Source organism: Pinus tabuliformis, chromosome 5_1 (genome assembly GCF_031772625.1).
Source record: "Pinus tabuliformis cultivar Carrire ecotype Pingquan chromosome 5_1, CPIR1, whole genome shotgun sequence".
Taxonomy (NCBI): Eukaryota; Viridiplantae; Streptophyta; class Pinopsida; order Pinales; family Pinaceae; genus Pinus; species Pinus tabuliformis.
The window spans coordinates 637,907,135-637,916,476 of NC_142305.1; the positions used below are offsets into that span (position 1 = coordinate 637,907,135).

Genomic DNA, 9,342 nt, shown 5'->3' on the forward strand with positions numbered 1-9,342 from the left:
CCGATGGAAGGAAGGAGGGGAAGGAGGGGAAGGAGGGGAAGGTGGCATTCCTTGCCCTCAGAAGCGCAAGCCCCTCCGGGACCTTCAGTGGCATTCTTTGAAGTGGGAAATTCACTAATGAAAGATGACGTTACCCATCCAACCATACCAGCAAGCAGAGTTAGCAATAACCCAGCCTGCCACCAAGTAGATCATATCAGAAAGCTATTCAAATAGAAATATGCTTCTCTTCTCTAAGTAGTGTATGGCTCTATCTCTAAGTAGTGTGCGGGCTGAACATGAAGGGGTAATGTGGGTGCATTCGTCCGTCCGGGGGAATATGGGTAACTCCTTATCTCGGGTAGGAACGATGGGTTACTTCTCTCTCGGCCGGTTAACATGTGATGGGATCCTACTCTCTCGCATATGTTGGCAACTGGGCTCAACCTCTTTCTGGTGAACCTGTCTCTCTCATATGGCGAGAACATGGGGGCCTTCTCCTTGCTCTATCGGATATGGTATCTCAATAGGGGTCCTTCTCTCTTTCGGGTATGGAGGAACAATGGTAAACAAAAGAAACAATATCATTCAGTGGTTATGCGGCCTTCCTTCTCACTCGTGTATGGTTGTCGGGGTAAGGTGAACGTTTCTTGTTTTACGGATACCTTTTCCTCTCGGCCGATGTGTGACCTCTCTATCTGTTGGTGGGTATCCAGTCAGTGATGGGGGCCTTCTCTCTCGCTTATGAAGGGGGAAACGGCATCCTGCCTCTAATAGGGAAACTTAATGAAAAGGCAATATTCAGAAAGAATCAATTGCTTTAAGTACCCTAAATGACCTGTGTTCATCCGACCCTCAAAAAAACGAGGTTTAGGTAAATGAAAAGAGTGAATTATAAGGAGCGAAGCCGCTTGTCCGCATCGGGCAAGGTTTTTGGAATTCTGGACCGAGCAAACTTCTTGCCTGCCCCGATCCGGCCATCGATCGATCAATTAAATCAATCCAGGCTGTGTGGCCCCTAATTCTCCATCCTCTGTTCCTCGAATTGCATATCAGCGTATGTAACGCATCTTCATTCCTTCTAGCTTAGGTAATCACATTCCCAAGGTTCCGCCCATATCGGTGGAAGGTGATCTAGCACAGAAGGACGGTAGAGAGATATCATTTTCTCACTGGGTGGGTCACGCATGAACACGACACAGAAGAGGGTCACAACGCGACCTCCCTAGTGGGTAGGCATATGTGAGTTATAAAATGCAAAATCCATATGCTACATATTGCATCCCCTGCAGGAGATGCTATCCATAAGATGGGAATAGTAGCGAGTTGAAAGGAAGGAGAGAAGCGAGGATGCCCCCGGTAGGGTGAGTAAGCGAACTCTCGACTAAAAGACCGCCATCGCTCGACCACCGGGAGAGGAGCATTTTGGAGAGTTGTGACATGCATAGAGGTGCTATGCCATGCTAATGAGTGAGCATCTTGAGTCGCTTGAAGTGAGTGAGCTTGATCGAGGAGTGCATGCAAGAGGTGCTATGCCTTGAGTCGCTTGAAGCTCAAGTGGGCTTGATCGAGTAAGTCGAGTGAGCTTGCTTGAAGTGAGCGAGCTTTCATCCTGCTTGAAGCGAGCTTGAGTGGGCATCTTAGCGAGTTAGCTTGCTGAGTGGGCGTAAATCTTACTAAGCTGTTGGAACAAGAGTGCTGATCGGGAATTGGACTAAGATTGGGTTCAAGACTAAGCTGTTGGATGGGAACTAAGATTGGGAATTGGAATCTCTGTTCGCCGCCTACTTTCTATTATTCAAAAGGGCCAATGCCTATATAGAATGCAATAGGTAGTACGGACCATTGCAAGATCGATCGTAAGTCTTAGCTAGTACTACCAAAGAATGAGTAGTAGCCGGCCTATTGAGTGAAGTGACCGGAAGCCAAAGGATGGGATAGAGGGGCCACCAATGCCGCAGGGGGCGATTGGCCGGACACCAATGAACCCTAAAAAAAGGGCCAAAAGGGGGATTAAGGAACACAACTTTGCTTCAATGACTCAACCATATGGTTTAGCAACTTGACAGGGGCTCGACTTATCAGTTGGTCGATGGGGAGAGAGCTCGACCAGATAGAGAGGGCCTTTACCGGCGTTAGAATGAATTGACTGCTTGGCCGGAGTGAACGGTTTCAATTCTTATATAAGGGGCTCCGCCAATTCTTACTTTCTTCTAATCACGGGTAGAGAGCTGAAATGCCCGGAAGAATTAGTCGCTCTACCGCCCCTCCCCATGACCCTATCGATCGAGTGAATCAGCTGCACTCGAATCTCTTTGAATCAGAAGGGCCTGCTGCTCCGTCCGGTAAGTGAAAGGGGATTAGTGAAAGGGGGCTGGGTAATGCGGAGGGGATGCGGATTGAATGGAATCGTTAATAAGTGAATGCGTACTGGGCCATCCTGGATGAGTGTACTGGGCAGGCGTACGGAATGCAGTAATGGGATAATGTGAACGGGGAATGCGAACTCGGACTTCAAAAATCTGGGTAACTTCAAGATACTTCCTTCTCTTTTGGGTCAGTTTCGATCCGTCCGCCCGTAGGTATGGCCTCACCTCAAACTATGTTTCCATCAATTGAATCAATCTCTATCTCTCTGGCCCAGCTCAGGAGCCCAGTCGGAGGGGCCAAGCTGAGTAGCCAAGTATCCAAATCAAATTGATCGGAGTTTATTAGCAAATTTGTAGCGAAACTACCGAATGGAAATCAAAGATCATTTTCTAATTGAACTGCGCTAGCGTCATATCCATATATCCTTATATCCCTTTTCGGCAGTTTCCTACAAAATGGCTTGAAACTGTCGAATGCATAATTACATATGCCCATAGCAGCATTGTTCGTTAAAGCGTAATGACGGCAGAAATGCATAATTACATATATAAGAATCTTGATTTCGGTCACTAGAGATAGATACGAAATAAAAGCATACTCGACATAAATGCATATATTATATATGTAATTACGTGATCTCAGAATTGATCAAATCATATCTCGGTGCATGAAATTCATATGATCTGAGTTGATTGTGTTCAATGAAGAGAATGAAATGACCAAAGACGCTAAGGAAGGAGTGATGGTTGTACTTCCATTCTAGAAGTTCTCCGATTTGCTGTAAGGGTGCAGTAGCAAAGTAAGCATAGCTATACGAGCTTATCCAGCAACATCTCTTCCAGTCCCAAAGCTAGTTGTTTACCCAGTCCCAGTAGCAGCAACAATACCAGCTTAAGCCATTGATCCGGTAGGTTAAGCAGTCGGTTAAGCTGTTAATGGTTACGCATAGATAGAAGATCCAAAGCTAGCAGCAGTATGACCAGCAGCAACACCAGCATAAGTAGTCATTTTACGGCTTAAGGCAGTCTTGATGGTAAGTGCATGGAGCTTACTAAGGCTAATAGTCCGGCTAGTACCGACAGTCTAAAGTGCATGGACAACCGGAAGGAGTCTAAAGTGCTAAGTCCATACGGCTTAAGACTAAGGCTTGTCGATAGAGGCTAGAACTCTAAGTAACTCCATGGAACTAAGTGCATGTAAGAGAGTCTATTAAGGCTTCTTACCATGGAGCAGCTTAAGTCAGTCTCAAGTGCATGGACCTTACTCGTAAGACTGAAGCTAATTCAAGTAAGTAAACACCATCAACCATAGGGCATAGACTCAAGACTAAGTCTCTATTACTAGTAGTAAGGCTATAGCTTGAACTCGTAAGACGGAAGCTCATTCAAGTAAGTAAGCAAGACCTTACAGTCCATGCAGCTAATGCAATGACGGAAGCTAGTGTATCTAGAGCTTATTGACATGGACTAAGGCTGAGGTCGATAGCCAGTATCATTGACAGGAGGTGGACTTTGCAGTCATATAGCCAAACATAGACAGTGTTCATTGCCATATTGTAAGTAACGCATTTGATAGCCGATCATTGGAAGCCATAGCTGCCAGACATAGCTCTACCCTACAAGTAAGACATAGACCTCTACCCTCAATCTCTTCCTAGACATCGACCCTAGATCTCGACAGAAACATAGCCTTCGACCCTAGAACTTAGAACCTAGAACCTAGAACCTAGAACCTCTACCCGCTACCAAACACACCAGCTGATAGCCGCTAGTCGTTGAATAAAGGTCCTTTTCAATACCCAGTTGTCATTGCCGGGAGTAGAGTACTCGCTTTAAGGTCAGTGACACTCATAGTCAGTTATCATTTCCGATAGCCAGTTGCCCATAGACAGTCTCATTGACAGGAAGGTGGTCGCCATTGCCAGCCAGCAGGTGGTAGTCATTGTCATAGGGTTAGCCAATAGCCGCTAGGAATTGCTTGAAACTCATTGCCGATAGTCGCTAGTTGATACAGGTTCATAGTCCGTGCCGCTAGTCGATACAGGCGTCAATGCTGGTACTCCATGCCAGGTGTCAATCACTATATGCCAGTACTACATCCAGGTTTCCATGCCAGGTTTCAATGCACTCAATGACAAGAGTCGATCCAAGAGTCAATGCAATCAATGCCAGGTAGGTGTCAGTGCCAGTCATAGCCCATAGGCAACAGTTTCATAGCCGGTCAGATAGAGCTCTTCTCATTGCTGCTAGAACTCTTCTAAGTGATAGAAGAAACCTATACTACGTGCATGAAACTCTAATCTGTGCTCGGTTGTACGTGCCCAGTAGTTGTTCGTACCCCATATTCCGTGACCCATAGGACGTGCCTTAAGGTAAGTAACACTCATAGCCACTAGTCATTGCCTGTTGTCAGAGCAGTAGCCAATCATAGTCGCTAGTCGTTGAATAAAGGTCCTTGCCGAGAGAAGGTGTTACCCATATGCCCCAAGACCACGGATGAGGCTTACCCCTACGGAATCACAGTTCCTACAGAGCTTACTCCTACGGAACACAAGGGCCTATCTCAACTTGCATCTCTCACATGCATTACTTACAATGCACCTGTTTAGGATCATCGACAGACAGACACATGGGTTCATTCACGCTAGGAAGGGAGTGCCGGTCATTGCTGCCAATCATAGCCGGGAGTCATAGCTGATAGCCAGTTATCATTGCCTTAAGGTAAGCGCTGCTGATAGTCGGTAGTAATTGACTTAAGGTCATTGTCGATAGCCGATCATTGTAAGCCGGTCATAGCCAGCCAGGAGGTGCTCAGTGCCAGGAGGTCGATAGACAGTCTCATTGCCTTAAGGTCACCAATAAGGAGAAGGAGGTGGTCACCGATAAGGAGGTCACCGATTGCCAGTCTAATCGCCAAGATTCAATGCACCAGAATAAGTAAGGACGAACATCCGGCTAAAGCCTTTGAACCCTAAAGCCGGTAGTTGATATGTCGTTTATAAGATCTGGGTCAACAACCCCTGGGGACAACAGATAGAAATCAAGCTCGAAAAGCAGGATCAGGCATAGGCAGCTATCATAACACCTCAGGTGCGGTTAATGCCCCTTATTTCCTACGATTTCATTGGTTTTTGTTGATCAGATCGGATCGGATCGGACAAGCTAAACCCTTTAGCGGGGACTCGACCAAGAGCAATTGAAGCTGGAGCTGCCGATGTTGATAATGGAAGGGGAACCTGACGAATGCGTACATCTGTACGGGGGCCTTAGCGAGTTAGCTTCGATCGGATGCACTTGCAGGTCTCGCTTCAGCAAGCTTTGAGAAACTCTCTTCGCTCTCATAGATGGTTGGAACCCTGCTTCCAGAGCTTGCTTTCGATTGGCAAATACATTCTCATTGAAATGCACCACCGGCAGGCAAGCAGCAACAATGGGCATGGGAGTTGGAGCATTCCTTTGTTACTCGATTCCTTCCAATAAGCAGCGATTTCTAACCGTTCATGTTCCCGTTGGGAGCTGCCTTCGAAAGCAATCAAGAAAGTGCTGGAACTGGTGACCGGATCTCGTGTTCGGGCATAGCTTTAAGGGCCTTTCTTCGAGGGCTTTCCCAGTCCCATGAACAGAAGTCAAATGCCTCCATTTCTTGGAATGCCTTAACTTCCGGAAGGCAAAGCGGGAACATAAGAGTGCATTCATCGGTTCACATCATATTACTACCCCCGGGGGCATATCATATGCAATTCCATCTTACTTGGCATTACCCTACCGTGAGCCTCCATCATGAACACTTGGCTCGGTGGTGTCTATCCAAGTCATATCTTATGGGTGTTGACAGCGACCCTCCATGGAAACCCCGGAATGCAGAACAAAAGGCTGAAGCTTTCATCCTTGAAATGGGGTTTTCTTCAGTAAGAAATGAGATTGAATAGGTAAGTGTTTGGTGGGGATACTAACGGTAGGGTAGTTGGAGTCTGATTGTGAAGGGAGGGACTAAGATGAAAGGTAAGGTATGGATATCCTAGCAATGGTGTCTGGTGGGGAGTAAGAAAGGTAAGGATGAGGTTGTCTGATCCCGTCCTGATACCTGCTGATAAGAGAAGGGTTAATAGCAGTACCCGACTCACTAAGTGCATTCATGAATCCAAGTGGTATAAGGCTAACATGTCTAGCTCTGAAGGTGGGCAGGTAGTAAGGAAACACAGAAGTAAGGGGGAAGGGTAAGGTTGTCTCATGCTATGCTATGCCATGCAATCCCGGGTCTATAGCTGTACCTCCTAAGATTCACGAATCCAAGTGGTATAGGGAGAACAGGTCTAAGTCTATGGGTAGGTAGTTTGTAAACACTGAAGTATGTTTCATGCCATGCCATCCCGCCCGTATAAGTCTATAGCAGTACCTACCTCCTAAGCGCTTCATGAATCATCAAGTGGTATAGGGCATCCAAAGGTGGGTAGGGTAATAAGTGAGGGGGTAAGGTTGGTTGATCCATCCGGTGGTTATAAGTTATAAGCATTGGCTCCTAAGGGATTAATTAAGGAAGTGTTATCGAACGCAGGTGTTGTATCCGAACGCCCGTGCACCATTGGGCACTGCTCTATGTGAAGCCGGTAACTGCTAAAAGGTGGGTAGATGGCTGGGTAAGTGAGTTATTGAGAGGTTTGAAAAGCAGGTGGGTTGGAGGAGGTAACAGTAAAAGTAAAGGTAGTGTAAAGGGTTCATAGGAAGAGTGCCGTACCAACTAAGATTCATTCATTCAGTAAGTGTGATAAAGCATCTCCAAGCAATGCTAATGTTGTTGTTTGTCTTAATTAATCAATTGTATCTGGAAGCTTGTCCCCCCGAGAAGATCAATAGTGGTACCCCTTTAAGCATTCCTGGCTAAGCACTAGGTTGAGGCATCCATAAGTAAGTCGGGTAAGTGAGGTATGAAATATAGGTTAGTTAAGCAGGTAGGTTGTTGATAGTGGTAACAGTTAAGTAAAGGCGAATAGGCATAGGTAATACGACAAGTAAAAAGACGTACCCAAGCCGGTAACTAATAAGTAAGGCAGTATGACATCAATAAAAGAGGGCAGTTAGTGAAGACGATCCAAGGATCCAAGACTGTTGGTAGCTGCTGTCCAAAAGACAGTAGTCCTGTAGGCTGACCAAACGAAGGAGGTGATAGCAATCAATGTGAAAAGTGCTCACCCAAACAAGCCCTTCTTTCTTTCCATCCAAAAGGTCTGCCTGTCAAATCCTTGCACTAGGAAGCGCAAGCCCCTCCGGGACCTTTCCTTTTGCACCCACCTAAAGCGATTAGTAGGCAGGCCAATGAATGCTTCTACGCTACCAAGGAGAAAGGCTCTTTTCTCAAATACTAGGATAGATATAGGAGTGGCTTTATCCCCCTTCTATTGCTTCCCCGCTTCCCTCCCATACCCGCCTTCTCGCATTCGTGCATCCCCGCATTCTACCCATTCTGCCCACTACTGCCTACACCTCGCCCCATTATGATGATAGCCACCGCTTATGAGGAAGGATGGCTCACTTTACTTAGGAAGGTTAGGAAGGATGGATGGATGATGAATGGATGGAAAGATCGGACGGATGGAAGAACTTAACATAGAGCTGTTGGATGGATGGGCATACAGCTTTCGCGGACAAGCGACTACGTCCCTCCCATTCTTGCCATTTTAGTTTGGCGGAGGATGCGTAAGCAGGCTCGACCATAAGGACCTTTAGGTACTCGACCCCAAGGGAGAGGATGCGTAAGCAGGCTCGACTGTTAAGGCCGCCATCACCTTTAGGTGCTCGACTGATAAGGATGCGTAAGCAGGCTCGACTGTTAAGGAGAGGACCTTTAGGTACTCGACCATAGGGAGAGGAGAGGATGCGTAAGCAGGCTCGACCATAGGGAGAGGAGAGGATGCGTAAGCAGGCTCGACCATAGGGAGAGGAGAGGATGCGTAAGCAGGCTCGACCATAGGGAGAGGAGAGGAGAGGGAGAGGCAGGTTCTTTATATACGTTACACCAGAAATGCCAGTGAGGCTCGACCAAGCTAGATCAATGCTTTTCTTTATATACGTTACACCAGAAATGCCAGTGAGGTTGCGAGCGTAATGACATATATAATGAATGACTGGAATCACTGGTCGAAATGAACCAATTAGTTCGAGATCTCGATTGCATAATGACATATATAAGAGATGCATGATCTGCTAAAGCGTAATTACATATATAAGAGATGCATTTTCTGGTGTAATGACTGCTATCGAGTCATGATTGGAAGGCCCCCATCGTTTCGCGCAGAGGTTCGCGAGATCGATCTAATTGCTTGCGAAATGACATATATCGAGTCATTCATGCATAATGAAATATGCCCATATATGCATTATCTGCTAAAGCGTAATTACGTATATAATGACTGGAATCACGAACAAGTTTCAGTGATTGATGGGTGCGTTAGCACACTCGGCCAAAAGGCCGCCATCGGTGGTGCGGTGTGAAGCAGGTTCAATGCCTGCTGTATCGGAAAGAATGCATCGGATGGATGCCCGGGCATTGAGAGGGAAGGACGCTTCCAAAGGCGAAAGGCCGTGGGGAGATACCGTCCGTGATCCATGGATCTCCGATCGGGAAACCGTATCCAAGCCCCGTGGCTAGTCCGCGCTCCTTGGACTTGAAAGACTTAGCGAACTGAAACATCTAAGTAGCTATGGGAAGGGGAATCAACCGAGACCCCGTTAGTAGCGGCGAGCGAAAGCGGATTGGGCAAATACTAAGCAGCGGAGGTTTTCGTTTCGATCTTGGTCTCATTTTCCTAGCCTTGCCTTCTCTGCGTGATTCATTTCAGTTCATTGGATGATGGAAGAACCAGGCATGCCGATCTTTGCCCTTTGATTTAGGCTATAAGGTGCCGTAAGGAACTTGAGTTGCTCGACCATAAGGACCTTTAGGTGCTCGACCATAAGGGCCGCCATCGAGAGGTAGGCAGAATTGTGAATGAAAAGG

At 46.8% G+C, this 9,342-nt stretch overlaps 1 pseudogene; it reads left to right on the top strand.

The window, feature by feature from the left end:
- Window positions 1-8,998: 8,998 nt before the first annotated feature.
- The window catches only part of LOC149166582 (25S ribosomal RNA), a 3,240-nt pseudogene continuing 2,896 nt past the window's right edge, over window positions 8,999-9,342 (top strand).